Genomic DNA, 27238 nt, shown 5'->3' on the forward strand with positions numbered 1-27238 from the left:
ATTAAAGCAATTCAAGAAATATTCTAAGCTTTTTGATAAATATAGTTTTGTGAACTGATGTGAGAACACAACTACTAACATAGGTGGTTATAGCAACATTGTCATACCATATGTAGCTTCTACTTGAGTAAACCTGTATCGGCTGCTCCAATAGTCTTTCACTTGTATGTATATTACTAGTCCTTCAACTCTAATCAAAATAATTCATAGTGTATTACACACTTGTTACGTAGAAGATGATGTGATGTTTTACTCAAAAAAGTAATGAATCACAATTTTTTCATTTTTCTGTAATAATGCACAGTTAGAAAATCACAAAATGGAGTGTATATTCAAAATAGAAATAACTAATTATAGATTGAATTCTGATATTTGTTATGATTTAGTTTGTTTTAACTAAGTGTATCAAACAAAAGCAAGGATCACTTACTTTGATGATTGTATAACCCATTCACTCACTTAGATGGAGTTTTTCTGCGGCTCTCAGAACAAACCCCACAATACTTCAGAGGAACATTTCCACCTCCTTAACAGTTTGCTTTAAACTCAACAGAGGTGAGCACTAATCATGCAATGTTTCATTACTAGGGTTTGTTGTCTGTGCAGAACAATATTTTCATTTTGTTAGTTGGTTAATCTGACAGACAAAAATAAAAGATGATTTACTCCTTATGATACATTTTTGTTTTTAGTGTCAGTAAACATGCCTGGTCATAGGTTACATTAAATTGAAGTAGATCGTTTCAAAAACATTCTAATTATTTTGATGATGATTTTAGTATCATGATGTTAAATTGTAGGAGGAATGTGATTGTGTAACACATGAACAACTGAATCATTATGAATCAAAAGAGGCCACTTCTGACATTAGGCCGACAACTGCAAGTATAATCGGTGATGCAATCACAAGTTATGATAAATGGTGATTCAGATTTCTTAATAATTAGATTATTAAACTGTACTACAATGGTAAGTAAACTGATGAGGAATAAATATCTTTACCGAATTGGAGTGAAAAACAATGATTTATTAAAAGATGTTAAAGCTGGCTGTCTATACACATTGATAATTGGATATTAGGTGAAAAAAATTAATTTCCTGAGGTTTACAGAGTGTTAAAATTAGTGAGTGAATGGATTGGTTAAGTCCAAAAAAGTTCCTATTGGTTAATTATTACAATACAATTCTAAAAAGCCAAACAAATTCTTCTTGGATCCGATTTTGTATTGAAGCTTAGTATAAATTATTTTATAGTTCACGTATCTTCTTCCATTTGGTTTTTTTATATACATGTTTGTTTAACTCTCCATAAACACTAAAAAGATCAGTTTCAGGGAAGAAGTTTAATGCATACCGTACGTTATTTGCTGGGAATAGGTAATGTTGCTGTACATCTAAACGCTAATTGTACATATAAAACAAACCTAGAGCTGTTAATTAGTAATTTATTTACAAGCAAGGTAGGCATGACATGAATTAATTATTTTATAAACTGTGAAAACCAATTTTAACAAATAATGATTAAAATATTTTTGAAAGTAAGTCATCCATATCCAAATTTTATTTTAAGCACCTAAGTAATCTAAGCAACCAACTGGTTGACAGTATTTATAATAAGAATGGAATATTCATCTAATACACGATTTTAGACTTTTTATGCTCGGCTTTAGTTGTATGGTAAAACACCAATTATTGAATGTTGCAATTATTCAATATTTGAAAGCATTGTAACTAAATATTTGTATGTGATTTACTTTGAAGTAATTACTTACTATTTTGATACTCAAAAGAAATGTTGGTCTTTTAAAATATTTGATTTCATACAAAATTAAATCACTCAACACACAATTAAACAATAATAATGAAAAATAAAGAAAAAAACGTATTATTCAAAGAAGTATTCTGTGGATGTTATTATTGAACAAGTACAAATTACAAATGTAATAATTTTAAAAAATTTCAGTTTTATACTGTTTATTTTCAAATTTAGTGTTTACAGACATTATGATAACACTTATAACATTACAGTTTAAATAAAACTAGTTTAATAGGATTTCCAAATTTAGCAAAACAAATTTCATATTGCTATAAAACATTCTTTGTCATCCAAAGACCTGCAGCTTTTTATATCAAACATGTTAAGTGATGACAATTGTTTATATTACACCAGGTTTTATATTCAGATTCATTAAAATAATAAAGATTAAATATTATTAACAAGTACAAGTTATACAGAGTTGTCAAAATTTCCAGGTTGGCTGTAACAATGAACCTATAGAAATGATGCGATAAACATTAACAAAGTACCTAAACATTAACCTTAATTATTGATTATGATAAAGTTAAAAAAAAAAACAGACAAATGTCACCTGTTTGTGACAGCTGTTTTACACTGTGGCCAAGCCTTATAATACTAATACCAATCCAGCAATACTAATACTAGAATCAATGTTGCCTACTTGTAATATAATATTTTTGTTTTTAAAGTGGTTGATATTTTTGTCAACCACATCCTGGTGATTTTTGGCACAATTGTTGCATTTCGTCTAAGCAAATATATATAGCTTTGGTCTATATGTGGTATGTCACTTATATTTTGTATACCAGTATGTCATATTGGTATACAATATTATTTTATACTGTAGATTAGCAATTTACAACTCTATTGACTTTGTGTGTATTATGTACCTTACCTTAGTTGATGCAGCATGTTTGTTATGAAGCTAACCTTAAAAATTCTTTATTGTGGTTGTATTGAATTGGACATACCTATCACTTGTTTATTTTTAAGTAAACATATAAACAAAAATTTAGTATGTCAGTAAAATTAAGCTAGTGTGGCAAGAGTTCACAATACAGATACAATGGGGTTTTAATAATGAGTATGTGACACAAATATATGAGTGAGTCACATATGTGGCTCTTAGTAATAACACTTTAAAAGCACTGTTGATTCTTATGGAAATTATCAAATATTGCATAAATTAATTTATTATATCTTTAATCAGAAAAGTACTGGAATATAAAGCAAGCTAAAATGGGTAGCCCTTACTATAATGGAAATGAACAGAAAGTTTTTTGATTTTGAATATTAGTCATGTATAGCTTAACACAAAATAGAGCAGGGCATCATGTTTAAGAAAAATACTTTTAAGAAAATGTTGCTAGAGATACATTTGTATTGAGTCACATTTTTGTTCAGTCATTAAAATTATGTTTGTCTTACATACTTGTTTTTTGTTCAGGATTTTTAATACGATATACAACTTTATTTGAGTTTAATTCATGATTGTCCATCATTCCTCATGGTCCATCCTCATTAAGAAGGTAAAGAATTTATTGTAAGGACATGGAATTTATTGTAGATAATACTATTTAGATGTAAAGAGTATTATTTTATAGCATTAACTGTTTTACATACGTGTTTACCATACTTTAAATTACAAACAAATGTTTTTGTAAAACTTTTATCTCCGTTGTGTGTTATTTTTTAGCTTTATGAGCTAAACAACTGTTTTGGAAGTGGATGGCTTACATTTGGTAGTTTATTCATTGTTTGTTGTGAAGCACCAATTACATTGGAACATATTGTGCCTAAGGAATTGTAATATTTTGATAACTTAAAAACCGTTCATAAGAAGCAGGAAGTAGAGCTACTTAGTGTAAGGCAAGCCATCACAATTCCTATATAAATGTACAACTAAATATTGCCTTTACTTAAATAGACAGTGATTTTAATTTTAGACTTGTTCGATTTGTCATATTTGTAAGAAACTCATTTTGCACATCCATTGTAAGCACATTAATTGATTTTTTAAACTATAAAATAAACTAATTAATCAAGATAATGTGTTATTAATCTTTTCCTTTGACATACCTAATTTTGCTTCTGTTTATAAACAAAACAAACAAGTGGAGTGGGGAGCTGTAGGATTGTTGGTGGTGGAGATGATATAATGAAGTACAGGGGGTTGTATATAAGTGAATAAAACCTCGCCTTCAGAGATAACAATCATTATAGTAACACTCTTATGAACTGACACTTAATTCTCTGTGACGAATCACTGACTGACTGATTCACAACACACTGACTGAAAAGACATAGTGTCCTTAACCCTGAACACTTCCTTTATGACAACGCAAAGTTCCCAAATAATTTTTGTGATAAAAATACATCCCTTTAACTGAACCACCGAAAATTAAGAATGATTAATTCCACAAAGTAAGGATGATTACCATGAATGTTGATGACCTTTTTTTTTTTTTTTTCTTCCTTGGGGCGGCCTACTGCCATGCACTTAAGCCTCAAGGGCCTTTTGCGCACCCCGAAAACACCATGAGGACTACCAGTCTACAACTTCAGCAGTTCAACAAACCGCCGAAAACAACCTATCAAGTCCTCCTGGGAAAACTCGCCACCCCTGTTCAAGCTACCAAAGATGGCATACCGCTCTCTTGCTATTGCTGGGCAATCAAAGAGCAGGTGCTCAGCAGTCTCCTCCTGCTCATTACACCTTCCACAGAGCGGATCCTCCTGAAGGATACCAACTCTGTGTAGATGCTTCTTCAGGTGACCATGCCCCGTAATGAGACCAATGACCTTGGAAGACATTGATCTGTTTAATGAGAGAAGGTCCGAGGCCACCTTGGAGGAAGGTGACTGTAATACCATTCTACTCACTCTCAAACCCGGATGCAACCTCCACCTTCTCCCATGCTCCGCGCGAATCCATTTCGAGACAACCCTAGAGGATTCACACCTTGGAACACCGCAGAATGGTTGAGGGCCCGTCATAATTGTTGCTGAGCCCTGGTTGGCCAGGGCATCAGCTCTTTCGTTCCCAGAAATCCCCTCATGACCAGGAACCCAACAAACGGTTACATTGTTGATTCTGGCAAGGGAGGAAACGGTCTGATAGCAATCCCAAACCAGTTTGGATTTGATTGCGCAAGAATCCAGCGCCATCAGCGCTGCCTGACCGTCCGTGAAAATGTTAATCGTCTTGCCCCTATATCGCAGACGAAGATTCTCACGAGCACATTCCATAATGGCTGCGACCTCCGCTTGAAAGACTGTCGGATACGGACCCATAGGAACCACCAGCTCCCTACATGGTCTCACTCCCAGAATTCCAGCACCTGTGCCGCTTTTTGTTTTAGAGCCGTCTGTGTACCATTCGAGCTCCGCTGGTGGAAGAGGTTGCTTCCCCTCTGACCAATCATCCCTTGAGGGCAAAATAATCCTAAAGGGTTTGTCAAAGGAAAACTTTTGTGGCATCTGATCAGAGATCATATGCAAAACATCCTCCTGTATCAGAGTGCTAATTCTGCAGTGCCCACCGCTGCAGCCCGACCAGAATCCCGTCTGCTGAAGACAGTAGGCACTCTTCCTGGCCATAGCTCGAATGACAATGTCCAGGGGGGCGAGATTAAGACAACAGTCCAGAGCCGCGCCTGGCGCACTAGGAAAGGCCCCTGTGATAGCGAGGCAGGCCATCCTTTGGATACCTGCCAGACGTGCTACCACCGTTTTGGCTTCCATTTTTGGCCACCATACGACAGCTCCGTACATTAGTGCAGGTCTGACCACGGAAACATAAAGCCAGTACAAGAGCCTCGGCTTCAGTCCCCAGGGCCCACCTATCACACGTCTGCATTGCATTAGAGACCACTTACCCCTGGCAATGACCCTTTCTAGATGAGGTCCCCAGTTTAGAACCCTATCTAGGATCACGCCCAGGTACTTGACCTCAGGCTTCAGCTCAACGGGTGAGCCTTTAAATAGAAAAGGACCAATGCCCTCCATCTGTCGCCTCCTGGTAAAGGCAACCACGGCAGCCTTGGTGGGGTTGACGGTGAGGCCAACCTTATCACACCAGTTTCCCACCATGTTCAGAGCAGCATTGGTCAATTCCGTGATTGTTGTGTTGAACTTGCCACTCACAAGAATCACAATATCATCTGCGTACCCTTGTGCAAAGACACCGCTGCTATTCAAAGAATTCAGCAGGTCATCCACAACCAGGTTCCACAGAAGAGGAGAGAGAACGCCGCCCTGCGGACAGCCCCTCGTAGCCTTTGCACTAACACTTGCTCCCATGAGGGTTGAAACAACAACCCTGTCCGTGAGCAAGGCCCCTATCCAGTCACACACCTGACCATCAACGCCACGTCCCGAGACCGCATTGATAATCGCCTGAGTGGCTGTATTATCAAAGGCACCTTCAATGTCTAAAAAGACTCCTATGGCTACCTCTTTTGCCGCCAGCGTCCTCTCAATCCTGCATACCAATTGATGCAGGGCCGAGTCGCATGACTTTCCTGGAGTGTAGGCATGCTGGTTAGGATGCAAAGGTCGCTCCAGAAGAGCTCCCTCCCAAACAAACCTGGCAACCATTTTCTCCATGGTTTTGAGAAGGAAGGAGGACAGGCATATCGGCCTGAAAGACTTCGGCCGATCCATGCCCGCCCTCCCCTGCTTCGGTATGAACACCACTCTGGACACTCTCCAGGGTAGTGGGATGTACCTGAGAGCCACGGAGGCTCTGAACAGTCTGCACAGCTGTGGAAGGAGAATGTCCAATCCCCGCTGCAAGCAAACCGGTCTCACCCCGTCGCCCCCAGGAGCCTTGTAAGGACTGAATGTGTTAATAGCCCACTCAATCCTACTGAAGGTAACAATACGACCTTGATGACCTTGAAATGATGCTACCACCAATCTTGACCACGGACCCAACTAAAACAACCCTAAACTAATTACTTTAAGCTGAGGCATTAATTAATAAAATAAAAACTGTTGCATCAGAAGGGTTAAGCACGTGCAACTTTTTTTTCTCTTAGGAAAAGAAGCATATAAATTGCACTTAGTCCTGTAAGAACCTTTGCGCTGCTTCCGGAGTGACAGGTTATTCAGGATGGGTAACATAACGGACTAGGGGCCGCCTCCTATCGAGATCTATGAGGAAGAATTAGGGCACTACATCTCAAAGTCATGTCTCTCCGGAAGAAGGGGAGGCCAGCTCTGAACCAGCCTCTCCAGTCAAAGTAGACGGGGTGGCACACCCTTATTGAGGCTAGCAAGAACCTTTGAGGTTAGGGAACAAACTCCATCAACTCCAACAGTCATCTCCAGCAGTGGGCTAGACCTATCGAACTGCCCATAAACCCCAGAATCTCAGCATTTGCGGTTAGTGATGTGCCGCTCCTGGACATCCATAAGGTTGCCCAGATTGAAGTGACACATCAGTTTTTGCTGTGCCCAGTGGTGGGTTCAACTGGTAGGTATAAACCAGCCAGTAGTGATCCCTGCTGGGTGGCAAATACTGGCTTAAATCATCAAACACAAAAAGGTAAGAACTGAATTAATCTTATCAGTTGCTGTATAATATTAATATTGATAAGAAGTTCATGGCTTAAAAACTAATTATTATAGAAAGCAAAATTAATACTTCGGAAACACCTTGTGGGAATTTGCCTATGTGACTGAGGCAGACCAATTTGTCTGATGGATACAACTGGTACTCAGCATTGGTGGGCTCTAGAAAAGATTGTGGCTGTGCCCCGCCACCTGTTGACATGGTCCCTTCAAATAGACGTGTGGTGGCACCTGGTCCGGGCCCCAGTAAAATTTTCCGAAAAAACCGAGTGCGGTTCTAGATACCACCACACTTGTACCGAAAGTGAATGTTAATTCTGTCACATATAAACAAAATCAGAGGTATTCAGTTAAGATCACTATATCCTGGAACAATGTAGAGAGATATAAAAGTGGCCCAGTCTGAATAAGTCGAATATACACAGCAGTACAAGCAAGTCCATGCTAAGGTTACCCCAATGATTGTGCAATATTTCATTGCCAAATTATCAAAACCCAAATACATATTCACTAGACTCACTGCACAGTTTAGTTATACTGTATTGTGACATATTTAGATCTACTAATAAATAAAAGACTAATAAGGTTAGAAATAGACATGAAATTGTATAAAATTAAAATTAGAATTTAAATCCAAGAATAAAATTAACAGACTCGAGTAGTTTGTTACCTAATTGGAGATGATCAGATTGTTACAATTAATGACATGATCAATAAAATAAATTAGAGTTAATGTGTGTTACATCGGCAGAGAAAGATTGGGTTTGTCCAAAGAGTATGTGCAGTGGTTTTATTCTTTTAACCAACACAAGAAACACGCAAAGAAGAGATTAGTTAGTGGCTCCTGAAGTCACCTTAAGCAGAGAAAAATGTAGTTTCTTACAGAAAGTGACATTTTATCCATCCATCATTGTATTCTTAAACCAACAATGGGGAAGTATTGTTTGTTGAAACTTGAAAATGTCACATTACAAGAGTTTTAGTGAAACATTATACAATTACAGGTAGCTTATTACACCTGTACAGTATATGTACAGTGGACAGATCCATACAAATACAGAGGATTCTGCAAGTTGTTCACATGATTACAATTTCAGTCAAGAAGTAGTGTGAACAAAACAGTATAATAAAAATGCAACTGTGTCTACACCCTCCACTCTTAACACAATATTTCTGTGCTGCTAGCTATTTCAATTATTACATCAGTTACAGAAACATCTGGTAAACGATTTATCCTTGACTTATAATCCTGTAAATCCTAATGAATGTTTCAATTCGTCTTGTTTGTCTTGGATACTTTAAAAATAGTTATTTGTCAAAAATTTTAATTTACGTTAAATTTTTTTTACCTTTTAATTTGATTTTTAAATTCCAAATGTTGTGTCCATTATTATGAAGAAATGAAGTATCATGTGAAATTTCAAGTTTACACATGAAAGTTTTCTTGACAAATCTTGCTATATGATACAGATAGGCTTTTGTTCATTTAATTTGGTTTCATATAAGTTTTTCAATCATAAAAGTTTACACACCAAGTCACTATAAAATGTTGCTGTATGCATCAGAACATTTAGCCTACATTTGTTGAAATACCATATGTTTGAATTTTTTATGGGTGTATTGAGTTTGTTTACAGTTTTTTTTATTCTACTATTTTCTCATTTCCATCATGATTATCCATAAAACCAATGGAAAAATATTAGCTAACTATCAGCCAAATCCTTTGAAGTGACATGTACCATCATCAAATTCAGTGTTCCTCATACATAAATGATTCACAATTTCAAATCTATAGGTCAGACCGTTTTTGAGATATCATGTGGACAGATAGACAGAAATAATATATATTTTAAATTGTTTTCTCTTAATTTAAAATACAAAATTAAATTACATTTTATAGTTATTTTTTATCTATTAGATCTTTAACAAACTAATTAGGCCCTACTAACATCATTCAATCTGTATCCTTCCTTTTCTTGTAAACAACCAATTTTTAAACCTCATTGAAATGTATTAGTACCTTCAATAGAGATAATTAACAAATTGCTTGAATTGGTTATACTTAACCTTTTACGGATATCTGTCATTTCAAAATAAAATCAGACTACAACATAATCTGAAAAATCTCCAGTACTAGTCACAGACGTCAAGACAAGACGTGTAGAAGCATGCAATGTTAGTTTTTGTTCGAATGTGTGTCAGCCACAGCGCATCAGCACTGCTGTCAGCAACAAGCATGGCCGTTCGATGGATACTATTCTCGCATCAAAAAGGATAGATAACCTAGTTTGAACTAGTTCAGCGAAAACTACAGTAGTTAAATTAAAATTTTGCTTGTTAAATTTTGCTTCTAGACTTAAATCATATTTTTTACAAACATTAAAATATAAGATTTAATGTTGGTAAGAACGATAAATGGTACCTCTTTTGGTGCTTTTTAACCAAATTATAATTTTCAACATTCATAACCAGGAAAATTTGTAATCATATTAAGACCAAAATCTTATACAAGATATGTACAAGAGTACCAACTTTGAGTATGTAGTTTTAGAACTTTGTAATTATATGGATACAAGTTTTCGAGCCAGTTGTAAACCATTTTAACTTTCATTCTCAACCGGGTCGGCATTTTTGTTTTAAAGGCAATTTATTTTTATAAACACTATTAAAACTATTGTTATAACATCACTTTAACTTAGCCTAACAGATTTTGTTGATTTTTCCGCGGCTGGCGCATGCTCGTTGGACCGTCAGACCGTGGAGGGCGATGTTGTGACGATCATGCGCGGTCCAATCGCGCCCCTAAGGAGAAGTAATAAATTAAACATTGTTTTAATATATTAGACCATATCCAATTAGCTTTTCCATATGAGCTCTGGGCCCCCAATGGCAGGTTTAACATCGAAAAGTAATAACTTTCATAAGTGCAGTTTAGTGGGAAAGCGCCAAAACCGGTAACTTTTTTATTCTTACAGACAAAAATCTTGGTTGTAAATAATTTGCATTATACGTCTAGATGCAGAAATAAACAAGCTTAAGTTTTATGTAACTCCCACAATTTTAGCTCTATTAGTTAGTTTGTGATTAACGAACAAACTCGGGTATCTATTACTTTAAGATCCGAGAGTAGGCAAGCGTCTTCCAACCACACAGTTTGTCGACCCGCGGCGCCGCATGGTGTCTAATACATCATATACATGAAATTAAATGTGATGACAAAATGTATAATCTTATAGTATCAATGAAAAATAACATTTTAACGCTATAAACTGATTTTCAAAATGCGATTTACTTTTATCACGGTTAGTTCTTTATCGCGCTCGTCGCGATTTTGCTAGAGCATTTCTCAAGAGCGTCGCATTTTCTAGGCTCGTTTCGCAAAATGCGACAAATCCGGTCGCAGCTTAAATCCTGGCTGGCCCAAAATATGCCCTTAAAATTTCAAAGTTAACTAGAACAAAGGTCCCATTTTCCCATTGGTACTCACTCCCACATACATCCAAATTTCATACATACTTGTAGCATAATGAAAAGTTCCCTAAATTCTGAATTTGTCAAGTGAGTTAGTCAGAGCATTCAAGTTTTTTTAACTTTATAATAAAATAATACAGTCTAAAAACTGATATGTACATTAAGTTGCTCTTATTTTATGATTTTATATTAGTTTACTACTTTCACTTGGAGTTAATATATTACACTAAAAAGTAAGAAAATTAAGTTATCGTTTCAAGAATGATGCCACCACTCTATTTTACCACCCCTTGCAGAACAACTTTTGCTGCTCACTCAATCTGTAAGCATCAATTTCTGCCTCTTTAATGTTTGGACTGTTGTGACCCATCAGTTTTGACAAACACATTTTGTTACTTTAAAGTTTATTATTAATGTTAGATGATTTGAAAGAACGACAGGATTGTGGAAATTTGCCCATCGTTATGTGTTACAACAGAACCAGTGTAGCTCTGAGAAATATTTGTCCTCTATTTAAGGTGTAAAATCTTATAGCAAAAAGTTAACCATGAGTAAGAGAACCTATTCAAGACATGGCGATGAAACTCATCATGAAATAAAATGAAGCTAACAAGAAGAGAATTTTTGTTGGAATGATTGGAGTGCTTGTGATGGTGGAGGGGAAGACAGGCACCACTCTACTGTATTGCTTCACATGTCGCTAACTACAACACTACAACACTGCAGTCTTGTCTTGGCGACCTTCCCAAGAAATCGACCAGTTCAGATTAATAAATTATAATGATGCTAGGTTTTATATTTTATAGATTGAATAGAATGGCGAGCACATGAAATGTTTTATATTCAAAATTAGTTTTTACAATTTTTAAAGTTCAAAATACAGTAATTTCGTTATTATTTTGCAAGCTATTATTACTGTTTCCATATATTTTTACCACCTCCTTGTTTATGCTTGCCCCTCTTGTTGCCGCCCTGTGCTCTTGCACAGCATCGACACCTATCCTGTCCGCTCTGTCAACTTTTCTTACATTTAAGATTCAAAGTTATTTGCTAATTTCATTGTAATTTTCTTCTTGAAACATACTTAAATCAACTTGCTCCACCGTGCTTTGGAATCGTGTCTAAAACACCATAGCGTACTCAATTGTGGATCTAATGAGACAATGAGAACACACCTTCATCTAGATTACTCTGTGAAACCAGGCAGAGCTCTCTTTGTGGTCTATGTGTCAATCTCTGATGTCGAAACAATTCAAAGAGTACATTTTGAACGTCTTCATCACCGAATTTTTTGAGTCTATTCATACAAATGGGTGCTCGAGATTCCAGGAGTCAAATCTGTGACAGTGTCAGATGCTGCACTGAATGGAAGTTTGAAATGGAGTAAAATTCAACAATTCACACATTCTGAATATTAATATTGTGCGTTACATTTTTCATATCAAAAGGAAACCGAGGTAAACTACTTTATCTATTGTGAAATCGAGCTACATTTGTATATCGTTCACGCCATAAATTAATACTTAACCAAAAATTGAGATAATACTTGAGAACGCTGAGTGAGTATTCTCGAGTCCCGTTAACCATGAACAAACAGGAGAGGAACAGTTAGTTTCTAACGGTCACAAACAAAGGTACAGCTTTATCATCGACCAATATAGTGACTGTGGGTCATTGTGGCGCGCGGAAATGGCGGCAATATTCGCTCGCCACAGAGATGGGATCGGCCAGCGCGTCAGCTCGGGGTCCTCGATCACCGAGGCCGTCGCCCAAGGTCCGTCCCATCACCTTGAAACGCAGACACGCTGCGCGCACAACCATTGGCAGAATTAATGGATCGTTAATGAGTGAATCGAGAACAAAGGTGTCACCTTGAGACCAGCATGCAACGCGGCACGGCGGGCGACGCGACGCGACGGTGAGTCAACGTACGCTACGCCTGACCCTACATCAGACGCAGCATCCCTTCGCAGTTCCGCTCCTGCCCGCGACAGTCAAACTATATTAACTGTTCTATAACTAATAAAAAGTACTACTACCCTCATTACTGAACATTACTACTCGCATATATTGTACCTAATTTATTATTAATACCATATTAATAATATTCCCTGTTTCCGTTATATATAATAATTCCATATATAGGCCATCGATGAATAACTTTCATGCTCGACACTTAGTAATTTGACCCTTGTTACAACCATACATATTGTGAATATGGTAACGAAATTTTCAATCACTCCTTGAATCCTGACATACACTGGGTGTCGATAAACATTCTCAAGAGTAACTTTACCGTGATAGTTGAGCCCTTAGATATATTGTTCAATCACTGTATGAGAAATAGGTATCCCCCAATATCCTTAAACTGGCTGGGATAGTTTCGATCTTTAAGGGGGGGGGGGTGATCCTGATATTCTGATTAGTTATAGGCATATTTCGATTCTACCATTTTTGATTAAAATCGTGAATGCAATCATGAAGAGAAATCTTATCAAGTTTTTTGGGATTGGGAACTACTCTTGAGCGCATAGCATTGGTTCAGGAAAGGTCACTCAACCGCCACAGCTGACTGAAACGGTTCTCGAGACTTTTGAAGGAAAGCACTCAGTCGCTTTGATCGTATGTGACTTAAGCTTTGTATGTGGTCTCTCATTATGTTTTGCTGAAGAAACTTCAACATCACGGAAGAGATGGATTTGCGTCAAGAACTTCCGGGGCCTACCTTTCTACCAGATCCCAGATTGTATCTGTGGCTGGTGCTTCTTCTGAATCCAGAGTATTATGCTATAGTGTCACGCAGGGATTTGTCTTACAATACCCATTCTTTTTTTATGGTCGTGAATGACCTAAACCATGATGAAGGCTCGCTCCTGTTTCCTGGAGAAACGACCCTGACTGTAAGAGATGCGAACCCGCGATTAGCATTGGACGTGGTGGTTGAATTGTTAAAAAGAGCTAAGGGATGGTTTTGTAGAAATAAGGTGTAGAAATAAGAACATTCTTTCAAGAGGCCCTGTTACGCGGTCGATTTTACTTCTGCAGAAAAGGGTTCTTAAATTTAATCGCTGGCTGTGGACCTAGTGAACATTGGCTTCCCAAGAAGTGGGATTAGAACCATCCCACATCAGTGTGGTTGTGAGTGGGTTTACTTTCTACGACCATTTTATATTTGACAATGTGTTTTATATCAAGAGCAATAGGGATATGTTCTCTATAATAGTTGCAATACACGAGAGGGTCTTAAGAGGTGGGAACAACCTTGAGAGAGATAGGTAGACTGCGAAAGACAGGAGAGAGTTTCCCTTCTCATGCTACCAAAATGTACAACTGCCTGCCGTATTGTTTGAATTGGGAAATATTCTGTAGCACAGTAAAGAAATAGTTAGCTGATAAGCCTTTTTATTAAATCTTATTGAATTTTATGCTTGTGATAAAACTAAATTTTAAATCCCTCCGCCGCGCCGCCCTATGCTCATTTAGTGATAGTAGTTAAATATTGTAAACGTGTTGTATAGTTTAACGCTGCCAATCCACGTTTGTGGTCAAAGTCGAAGAGGGGGTAATAAGACGAGCAATATGTTCCAAGAAAAGTAAAACAGTGGTTACTGCATTTAAGAACTATGTAGATTTTGTTTTTATTTAAATTAACACAAATGTAAAGTTGCCTGCAAACTCAAAAAAGTAACCCAAGGACACCAATCATGGTGGTCACATTTATCACGTTGGTAAATTTCTTTATTCATAGCTGCTTTCCAGCCATTTACGTCCCTCTCATTTAAAAAAAAATATAAATTATCATAACTCCAGTGTCTTGGAAACCTGTGCAATCCAACTTTCATAACTTGGTCGTTTCGGGAGTTAAACTTATATTCTTATACTCAGGAAAATTGCTTCTATTTTTCCAAACTTCAGATCCCTAGGTGGTAAGATTATAAAACGCTCAGCCCACTTGCTGTTCCGCATATACTAGAGAGTCCTAATATGGTATTACTAAAAGTTGTTACTGTAAAACCTTGTTCCTAGAAAAATGCCTTTCGAACAATTCAAAATCATAATCATTAATAGATTCCAGATTGGTCGTAATAATTATAACATTTTAAAGCTAACTGTTTTTTTGTTTACAGTATATGCACACAAACTTCTCAAACCGAGTTCAATTAGACTAATATTTTATTTTTGCACTTTTTTACTAGGTCTTGGTATATCAACAGATAATAAAGATCTAAGACTTCTAGGTACAACGATTGTACACTTGCTTCAAGATGTTTTTCAATTTGTACTTATCAAACGATTTTGAACAGTTTTTGTGGAACCTAAAATGACATGAGCTATAAAGGTGTGGCTGTTTCTCATGGCTCATGTGTACAGTAATGACATTTTTTCAAATGTTCTGTGCTTGGTCTTCAGGATATTTTTGCGTTTTAGTCCTCTAAAGTTTTTCTGGTCGGACGGGGATGACTGGAAGTTTTGCCGTAAACAGATGTAGAATATACTAAATTAGTCTATATAGTTGCACACTGTTAATAATAAACATATTTTACGAGTACTTCATTTTGTCTGTTACTTTTTACAAAACAATTTATATCCTACCAAGGGATTTATGTTCAGCATCTTTTACTCTTGTTCTCTGTTAAACATAGCCATTAGTACAGGTTTTGTATAATGATGAAGTAACAAAATGACTCAAGGTAAACCTCGTATCATTGAACATTATTTGAAATAAATTAATATAAAACCTATTTTAGTATTTATTTGTTTCCAACAGAAGAACTAACCAATAATAAATTAACAAACAATAGACTATTGTTTAATCACGCAAACTGTATAAACAGACAAAAAACCAGCTACGATATAAAGTCTACATCTTCCAAATTATCAATCCAACAAAAAATACTTGACAAGAAGGTAGAATAATTAATTACAGAACATCAGTAACATTACGAAAAGAGGAAAGTAATTGGCACAAATACACTCTAAATACTTATATGAGTGGTACAGTGATGAACTCTACAGTATATTATAGCCTATAATTAACTTAATAGCAGTATATTACAAATATTAATAAGATAAATAAGCATTCATTTTTCGTATAGCTTTAAGAATACAACAGTTCTACAATCTGCGTGAAGACGAAATATAGAGTTTAAAGAAGGATTGAACGGCGCTGACCGCAAAATAGGTACAAAAGACGTAGAACAGTTTGCCTCACGTCTTGAAGTACAGGCGCAGTTTCTTCGCTGTCACATGTTACCTTTACTTAGTAGGTAATTAACTATAAATTAAAAACCATAGTTCAGCGCGTTGCAAAATAAACCTCAATTACTTTGTTATTCATATTTTTGTTGAGTGTCCCTAGATGGTAGTAAAAAAAGATATACGAGTACATAAATAACTAAAAAAAATAAATGTATTCAAAATCAATAGCCTAAAAAACATTGGAGTAAATTATTTATCACATTATTTTATTTTAAGTTTAAAAGAACTGAAGCTTAAACGTAAAGCTCCAAAACATAACTCTGGATGGATCTTCTAATCTTATGATATATTATACAAGAAAGTGAATACAAAACAGTTACAAATAGTGGATCCTTTTTATAGAGATGTATATAATAAGCTCCAAAATAAGTAAGCAAATAAATTAATTGTAGGCATTTTATTCATAAGATTATTAAAGTCCAATGAATTCTTAATATCAGTAGTAAAAATAAATTTAATGCAACTCTGCAATACTATAAAACTTTTCATATCGTTAAAATAACAAATAGTATTAACAATATGTACATACATTACATGAACTTTAATGAAACGTATTTCGTAAAAATTATCTATTAGCAAAGTGTTACCGTAGAATTCCCATCGTTAAGAGAACATTTGAACTTAGCTTTTCGGGAACTAGTATCTGGTGTCTTCTTCAGCTGTAAAACCTCAAAACCATAAGATTAAGCATGCATAAAACTTAAATAATTATAATTCATGGAACTGAACCCGCCACAAAAAGCAGAACAATTCGTAATATTCATCCAAAATCCAACATCAAGAAAAAAAACAAGAAACTTCTTATAACGCAATAATATGTTTAATACAAATATATTATAAAGTGTATTTTATAAAAAAACATTTGTATATGTGTTCAAATTGAATTGTTTTTTTATAGCAGTATTATTATAAAGATCATCCTCAGTACACAAAAATAATCATTTGTCCTGTTTTCTTTAGAGAGAAGCCAATCTCCTTCATATCCTTTTTACTCCCTTCCCTATTTGACCCAGGTATTGCAAGGATGTTAAAAACAGAATAAGAAGGGGAGTAAATACATTTTACTTATATCGAGAACATCTTTGTTCGTCTTTGACGATGAGATGACTGTAAAGGGAACAGAATTATTTTCGGACATTTGCAATCATTCATAGGTACAATAAATCAATAACATTACGGTTCTTAATTATATAAAATATACACAAAACATTGTAATAAATCGTAAAATTAATAAAAATGTTGAAAATAGCGTACAAGTTAAAAAATATATGTAATAAATAAATGGATTCATGAATTATAAATGCTGCTTTTGTACCATTGAGAAGTAAAAGTAACAAAGTTAAAAAATTCAAAATTGTCTGTGAATAAACATATATTGCATTTAATTGAGATTAAACGGGCTCAGCTTGTACTTGGTGTGAGTAATAATTTTAAAAGAAGTATTCATTTCAAATCATAAATTGGTGAGAATGTGTACCTACTAGTTATGAATTTCTTCTTATACTATCGGTAAATCCATACAGGAAGAATGTGAACAAAATGGAGAGCAAAGTAAATAAAGTAATTGAGAGTAAGGAATTTGAAGGTATTCGGACAAGTGTAGGTTTCATCATAAAGAAAGGACGTAAAAAGAAGAATTAAAATTGGAGGGCACGAGTTACGTACATGAAAGAAAGTACGTTTTATATTTTTATTCAACCAAAGAAAATATAATTAATTAATCGTCAAAATATAGTACTTGGAGAGAGAGTCAATACGCTACAAACGGAATTTGTATTCGATTACACATAATAGTGTATTAATAATTTGAAACTGAGCCTTGATGTCTAACGATTACCTACGGACCCACCAAGGACGAAATTATTGTATACGAGATACTTAAAGATCATAAATAGCACATATTTGCTACGAATACTACTTGTATTAGGCTAAGCATAAAATATAATAATTAATTCAACAATGAATGAAACAATTATACAAACACCTAGGAAGCAATGTAGAATAAACTCTGGTAAACAAAACGTTTAATTTCTGGAGGGTAGCACGTATGTTCACACATAATGTATTTATAACGAGTAGAATTTTTGTTTTCTTCGTTAGGGACCACACCGACCATCTGACTTAGCAAGTTTTAGTGTAAGTTCAGACAATATGCTAGTGAACATTATGATTTCTACGACGAATAAATGTTACATCTTGAACACCTATAATATTCACAATAAAGTCTCATAATCATCTAAAATAAATACAATAAAGGGCCCAATTCCAATAGAACTTTATTTAGACAAATGTAAACAACAAAATAAAACAAACGTTAAAAATTAGTCAAATCATTCGGCCTGTGTGCTGAACTACTACGTATGCTTTGAAGAACAATGAAATGGTCTTTACTTACAGAGGCGGACTAAAGAGTCCTTTCTACCATTCTACCTCAAAACAATATTAAAAAGTTACAACAACGTCTATAATGTTACAGATATCAAAAACATAAATAGATGTAAACAGTATGAAAGTTGTCTTCTTCGTCTTCATTTCACCCTCAACCTAGTGCAGCGTTTGAAATGTAACGCTGTGACTTGACTCCTGGAATCTGGAATCCATATGAAGAGATCCAAACAGTCGGCAACGAAGAAGCTCAAAACTATCTCTTGCATCGTTTCGACATCAGATACACCTAGACTACAACGAATTTCGTCCAGATGAATAGGTATTCTCATTGTTTCATAAGGTCGCAATTGAGTGCATTACTATGTTCTGACACGATCCCAAGTCACGGTGGAACAACCGAGTTTTCTACACATAACGTAGATCAATGGTGGGAAGGGTTAATTTAATTATATTTCAGACGCTTCATAAGTGGAAGGTGAAATGGAACTGGGCCACCATTGCTCTACATTATGTATACATTTAAACGTGGTTAAAGTAATTGAATAAAATACATTACTTGCTCATTTTAATTATTTTACATATCTTTATCTTAACCTCACCATTGCCAATGAGCACCACCGCTTACACCCGCCCACTACGCACAAACCAATCCTTCAAGCCTCACCTCAGAGCCAGCGCAGTTGTGCCTTTTGTGAATTCCGCCTTTAAAATGATTTGTAATAAAAACTTCAACAAATATGAGTGGATTAGCAATGGTAATTAATATATTTCCAAAATCGGGATCCATAACGTATTGATATGCATTCTGACCTCTTTCAGTCATAATAATTCGTCAAACTTTCTAGTTTTTACATGATAGTGATAGATATAAACTAGTAACTCATTGAAAACTGTCTCAATCGTCTTTTAAAAAATCATGGTTTTAATAGAGAAAACACTGTAATGCTGTACGAGCAGCGTGTGGTTGTGCTATGTGTATCGTTCTGTATTTAGTTTTATGTTAAATTATGTAAAATACGTTAATAAATATGACTTCAATCATGCACTTGAACTTGGCATTTACATTTTTATCTCTTATCATTACAAAAGTGGGTAAAAAATCCATTTTTGTCTACTTCTAATAGGTCATTCGGCAAGTTATTACGCAATGTATAACAACAACAACAACACACAAACAACAATAACAATGTGTGTGTGTGTGTGTGTGTGTGTGTGTGTGTGTGTGTGTGTGTGTGTGTGTGTGTGTGTGTGTGTGTGTGTGTGTGTGTTATAACAATTAAAAAACTAAAAGTTTTTTTTTATAAATTACTAGTGCTCGAAGTGCATTCCACTGTTTTACATGCATAGGTGAGGTCTGTCGTCGAATCCATGAGCAGACCTAATATTTCTTCTCCATTAAGCTTAACAATTTAATTTACAATTTGCATCTGCATTTCCTCTCGAGTTGTTGGTCGGTTATATTTATATGAAGTCTTTCTTCCGTCGACAAACTTGAGATCAGGTGACCTAGGAGTCTAAGAGACCGGGCCACTTCTTCCTGCACACCTGTTTGGAATCTGATGGTTCAGGGTTTCTCGAACTCTTCTAGCACAGTGAAGAAACTCAACTTGGAGAATCCACATGGGTGTGGGCTTGTATTGAGTGGCAATAAATATTTTCTTTACACTTTATTCAACAAATGTTTTTATTTGTACGTTTACGTTGCAAAGACCTTTACAATGAACAACATGACCTGTGTTTGCATTTAATATTTTTGGGATTTGAACATAAAACATTCTGTTTTTGGGACACCATGTATTTTTACAGGGTAGAAATTATTTTAAGCTTAACAAAATTCTTTGGGGTCGATTTAGTAGGTAATCCGTTTAAATTAAACCTCTGCAGTTGGATGTTTGGCCGTTAGACACTTGAGACGGATGGTCTGAAACATCCTGTATGGTAGAAAGCTGTTCACAAAGCGTAATAATGACGAATGTAGTTCTGACTATATAACGTAGTATTTCTGGATTTAATTGCGCTTTATGTTGTATCGCGATAACTGGTCGTTGTAATTACGTTGTAACTTGATTAGGACGTGTTACAGATAGCGTTAATGATTGAGGCAGTTTGCATAATGGTTGAGGCGTACCGTTGCAGGCCGTGTGAGTATCTGGTGGTTTGCGTATGAATTATCATGGCAAATATGTGTGTATATGGGAACTATATAGAATTTAACGGAACAAAAGCGGCAAGGGAAGTACGTGAGCGGTGGAGCGTGAAGCAATGTGGCACGCAATAACTAGCCTTCCGCCCGCGCAATGCGGCACCGACTCCCGCCATCCCGCAAGCACGCTCCCGCCCCGCCCGCCCCCGCGCTCACCTCGACCTATGTGAATTCGCGTTTTGGTAAGATAACTCAAAAATGTATATTCCAATCTGGGTACTAATGGATATTCCAAAAGTGAACCGAATATTCAAACATTCAAAGGGTAATAGGTCAGCCAACGACTTCATCAAGTAATAAAACATACTAGCCTGATAAAATTGGTAAAATACAGGTATGAACACTTTTTATGAAAATCATAATATTTGCATACTACTGTTACAAAACTAGTTTTAAAGTATTTGTTTTACTTAATACATTTAAATTTTGATTATTTCAGATGCAGTTCACAATCAGTTGACATATATGTCTTCTAGTAGAACTGAACGTAGTGTCAGTGTTGAAATGTAGTTCTTAAATAGCCAGTACTCGAAATAAAAGTATAAATTGCAAGGATTTAAAATTCTTGTAACAATTTTTATTTGTTGTTAGGAAACTATTTATTTCCCATTTTAACCAAAACCAGTGATTTTTATTGCAACCCGAATTTATACTTGTATATTGTTTACATCTCCTAATTATAGGATTCGTTTCAGATGTTGAGTTTGAGTATTTTCTATTTGAAATATTTAAAAACTTTAATTATTTTTGGGTTTAAGACAAATAAGTGAGGACAAGAATTTATTTTGAAGCACATCTGACAAAATAATGTTGTGTACTCCTTATTTTTGATTATCTAGTAATGCAGCAGTACATTGTGGTATTTTTATCTAGAATATTTTTCGTTATTTTTTAAGAAAAAGGTGTTGATAATTCGATATAAAAGCGTTCTTTTACTAGGGCCACGTCTTCTTACTTGTTTATACATTAGCTGACATATCACTTAAATATTACCACAGACTGATATATGATCTAGATTACCTAGACACATTATTTATGAACTAAATATGCAGTCATATGCAGCTATTCGGTTCACTTTTGGAATATCCATTAGTATTTGCGGCACTTTCATAGACCACGACATGTAACATTAGTACCTGTCTTTAGTCATTCTGTGAACTGAAATGAGAACATCAATTGTGGTTACTCTGATAGGACAGGAGTTGTTGAAGGGAACAGATATGGAAGCATGAATGGAAAAGTCAAAAGCATCCATGGGGTAGTAAAATACTGCTATCTTTATGGGAATAGTTATCACGTGGAAAAGTGAGCACTCCTAGTGACATGGAAATCTATTCATACAGTAAAAAAATGAATGGAAATAATTTGAAACTGAGGAACACTAAAAAGTTTTCTAAACAGAATTACTACTTGTTAGCTTCGGAATTAATCTAAGAATCGCATTTTCAGTTTGAACTTCAAACCACGTATAGACGTTTCATTAACTTTATATTCTGTCACATAATTTTGAAGAGAATGTGGTTTAACGGAGTATATTGCAGTAACAAATATACTTCTAGGAAGTTTGTTCTGTCAGGTTGTCATAACTTAACTATAAGGTTCAGTGTGCACGAATACTACTAACAAATCAACAAAATATGGCGAAGGAAACCCAATTATTACTTAACAACAGAAAAGTTGTATGTCAAAAAGTAAAATTTACACGTATCGCAACAACGTAACGTAAATAACCCAGAAACATTTAAAACCGAAAAATTGGTGCAGACATTTAGTTCCTCAAAGTTTAAATTTTATTAGATTATATTTTGCCTGTGTACAGATTAAATATTATGTACATAGTTCTTGCAAAAACGTTGTTTACTTATTGAAAATATTTAAAATACATAACACTATTTTAATAATTAATAATAATAGGTTAACGAATCGAAGTGATTAAAAATAACATGTTTTCTGTCAAACATTTTTACTAATAATAATTTATTGTGTGTTGGCACGATTTACATTGCTTATGAATACGAATCAAAACAATACCGGGTGATTCCAAAAAGTGCGGTTTTTCAGGGTTGATGGAGGATGTGAATACAATCATTTTTTGTCCAATGTACATGGGGTCGCAAATGTTTCATTTCCGAAAAAAATTGAGAATTGAGAAGAAAGTTTTGCCTACAAGGAGGCGTTTTACAAATTATCAATCTTCTCGGAACGAAAAGTTTGGATCCAATGTGTATTAGACAAAAAAGTTTGTATTCACATTATCTTCCAACCCTGAGAAAATGTGCATTTTTATCGGAGTCACCCTGTATACTGTAAACATAAAAAAATACTACAGTCTGTATTTTCCCATTTACACCACGTAAAACCATTTGTAATGCAGTTATAATCTTGAGACATCCCTCTCTAGAGAGCCATATTCAGGTGCAAATTGGAAATAGAGAAGATACTGCTTGATTCATGCCACGTAAGCCTAAGAACTAAGATAATAAATTTAGTATTATCTTGTGTCTCTCGTTTCTGTTTAGTTCATTATAACTATAGTTAATATTATTTTGCTTACTAAAAATGAAATGAAATGAAACAAAAAATCTTTATTAAAGTAGGAAATTTGAAAGGCAACATAGCCTTTTCTTTGACTCAACCCATATAAACATTAAAAACCCGATGAATGAAAAGGTACATAAATTTAAAATAAAGTTTATAACTACAATAGATATAATGTAATTATGGTGGGAAGAATTGATTCAATGCGAATTTTGAGGTCAAGTGTAATATGAAATGGAGCTGAACTCAACATTTTGTACATTAGAGATTACGTACAAAGTAATAAAATACGTGAGGTTGAAAAATTTATAAACAAACCCATAATGCAAAGTGTAAAATTACTCATTCAAAATTGGCTGATTAATTTTAAATTTTTTGTCATGTTATAAAACTGAAATAATTAATTGAACACGAGAACATCTAGAGAAAATATCGTACCATCGATTATCATCCCGATCGTTGTTATTAGGATCGAGCAGTAACTAGGATACTTAGTTTAAAAACTATTTTATGGGTTTCATTTTCCATTTCGTATATTATGACAGAGTGATGGAAAACAGCAGCGGTGACAACACGGAAACAAATGGTACATGTTCGCCTGTCACATTCAGTAGCAATGATCGCTTCGCTCTCCTCGGCTGATCAAATGTTCGGGTGTGTCCCACTGTTTCCGTTCCTTTCTTCTTCCTTAATTGCGTTGTAGATTTATTTCTGCTTTAATTGGCTTAACTTCCCCACCTATCGCGAATGAATATGTGAACACTGGTTGAAAAACGCGTTCGCCCAATCAGGCAAAATGTTTTCGTTTTCATTTAATGGACATTAGTACACAAAAATCCACTTTCAATTAATTAGGAAAGTTATTAATTAAACCATCCAAGGATGGTTAAGATATAGTTATTGTATCACAATACAAATAAATGTTGTGGGGTTTTTGTTAGTTTAGGAAAAAAGTTGAACTACATGTAAACCTACAAAGACTTCTGCACGGCGAAGACAGAGATATTTAGGACATGTAGAGGATTTGAGGCACCTCCTGCGGAGATCTCATATAGTCACCACGAGGAAGATAGTGAGCAGTATCTCAATCATGCTTTGTTTGGTAGAAGGGTAGGATTCCTCTATTCTAGCATCTACCAGTCAACGCGGGCAGGGGACGGTGTACCTTCATGTGTAACCTTTAGGATTGGAAAACCTTTACCACCAAAGGAGCCCCACTACTCCAACAATAATCCTCCGCAGTATCAACCAAAGATCCTGTCAGTAGACCTCGCCCGCATCGAGCCCCGCGCTCTGATTGGTCGAGAGGGGGTCACGTGATCCAAGATGGCGGCGCCCATGTATCACGTGATCAAAAAATAGTGGTGTGGGAGAAATTCCCTCATGTGCGGGAGAAATTCCCTGCTCACACACTCTTATCCTAGTGTTTTGGGGTGATTTGGGGTGTCAAAACCTGTGTTTTTTCTGTAAAATCGGTGATTTTGGGTGTGAAAATCGGTGTTTTTTTTTCGGTAAAATCGGTGATTTGTTGGGTCCGGTGAGGGAGAAACGAGGGACGGAGGGAATTCCAATATGGCTGCGCCCATGATGAATTGGCGGGAACAGGGGAACCTAACCTCACTTTCTTGGTTTCCCGCGTATTCAATATGGCTGCGCCCAGTTGGCGGGAACAGTAGAACATAACCTCAATTGTGAAATTGGCGGGAACAGGGGAACATAACCTCAAATGTAAAAAGGGCGGGAAAGTAAACTAAACAAGAGAAATAAAGACGAATCGTACCTTATTGTGTGATGCGGTGAGTCGATGTGGGCCTGGATGTGGTTTCGGAACATCCGCACTACGTATAGTACCCAGGTTAAACATTATCCAGTATAAGAATCACCGATTTTACCGAAAAACACCGATTTTCACACCCAAAATCACCGATTTTACAGAAAAAACACAGGTTTTGACACCCCAAATCACCCCAAAAACACTAGGATAAGAGTGTGAGCAGGGAATTTCTCCCGCACATGAGGGAATTTCTCCCGCACATGAGGGAATTTCTCCCACACCACTATTTTTTGATCACGTGATACATGGGCGCCGCCATCTTGGATCACGTGACCCCCTCTCGACCAATCAGAGCGCGGGGCTCGATGCGGGCGAGGTCTACTCCTGTCATACATTGGGTTGCCCAGATGTAAGTGACACATCGGTGTTTGCTGCAACAATGTACGATGTAGTAGCAAGTACAAACCACCCAGAAGGGAACCCTCCTGCCAATAAATTTTTGATCTTACAGATTGGATATAAAAGCGCTTATTTAAAACTATTCTGAAGGTTACAAGAGCAAAATCGTATTAATATTATCAGAGAATTGCCTAATTACCTGCTACTTGTCTATGAACTTTTAACCCCTTTCTAAAAGCGATACATTATCAAATCTTTATAGGAATGACCATTATACACATACATATTTTTCTAATGCATATGGTTTTCTTGAATACCATTTTAAAGACTAAAATACGAGTAAGATAAGGATGTCAATCGTATAGGTTAAGGATACTAGCAAAATTGATTGCTTATATTACAATTGGCCAAACTTGCGAGTAAGAATGACTGGTCACCGTTCCTCAATAAAACATAAAGATGAAACACCAGTAGCCTTACATACTATTACAACACAAAAAAAGATTTGACGATCGTTTGCTAAAAGCTGCAAACAACACCAAAACTTGTGAAAGTAACTCATGGAATGATTAAATTTTTATATATTATGAATTGGCCCAAAACTTGTAATTAAATCAAAATGATATGTGGACTTAGTAAACGACAGTTTTGCCTTCAGACTCTACTAGTTCAGATTTTACTCAATTTATATATCTGAAGTAGTTTCAAAAATTTTAAATGATAAGAGTATATTATATTTTTTTGTAAATCAAAACTTTTCCTAAATATTTGTTAAATATGTTTACACATATTTACATTTTAAAATTCTTGTAAATATTTGTTTCCTCTGTTTATTAGTTTGCTACAAATAAATTTAGTTTTCAATTTCGGATTAATTCATGGATCTAGTTACAAGTTTGTTACGTGTTTCCGTACAAAGTATAATGAGTTACTCCATATGAAAGATATATGTATTATATAAATAGTATTAATTTTCATGTACACTCCAAAAGATTTGTGACATTCTTAATTGGTGTATTATATAGAAAATACAACGAAATAAAATTAACTTGTAATACGTTAGTTAGCTAATAGGAAAAGTCATGGCGAGATAAAGCTCACACTGTTTAAAATAACCATAAATGTTTAATTGTAAAAAATAATCCAACTATATTTTTAGATCATATTGTTAGGAAATCAAGTATTTTGGTAAATCTTTCTCATTTTGTCCAAATCTTTCATTTGAGGTAGCATAAAATCTATAGATCAGATACATACGTGAGATCTATGACATGTGACAAGCATCTGCGGTTAAGAGGACTCCCTTTATTTTTCGTCGGAGATTGAAACGGCTATGATTTAGTGTAATTTGCATGGTATCCAAATATTTTATATCTTTCGATATCTTTCATGATTTTTAATTTTCAATACGTTACTCGTTCGATATTCCCGTTTGAGATTTTTAATTGTTTCCCTCCCCACTACACTTTGATCGGGGAAGGGAGTTATTTCTCAAATAGAAAATATAATCTGATACAATGATACAAACATTTTGTAAAGGTATTTTCGACACTTTGATTGATAAAGTTTAAGACGTGGAAGAGATTAAAAACCTTCTTGTGTTAAACTTAAGCTCCATACATGTGTGCTATATAAAAACTACATGTTACATTATCAGCGACTTTTTATCTTTAATAGAGTCACCAATTTGGGTTTATTGGTGAATACTCAGGAATACTATGAAAATCTTATAATTACTTCAATATCTCTAGTTAAACTATAATTTGTTAAGCCCAACGACAACCATAACGCAAAAATAATGAACTTTACATTACGAACTAAGCAGAGGCCA

The sequence above is a fragment of the Homalodisca vitripennis genome, chromosome X (genome assembly GCF_021130785.1).
Source record: "Homalodisca vitripennis isolate AUS2020 chromosome X, UT_GWSS_2.1, whole genome shotgun sequence".
Taxonomy (NCBI): domain Eukaryota; kingdom Metazoa; phylum Arthropoda; class Insecta; order Hemiptera; family Cicadellidae; genus Homalodisca; species Homalodisca vitripennis.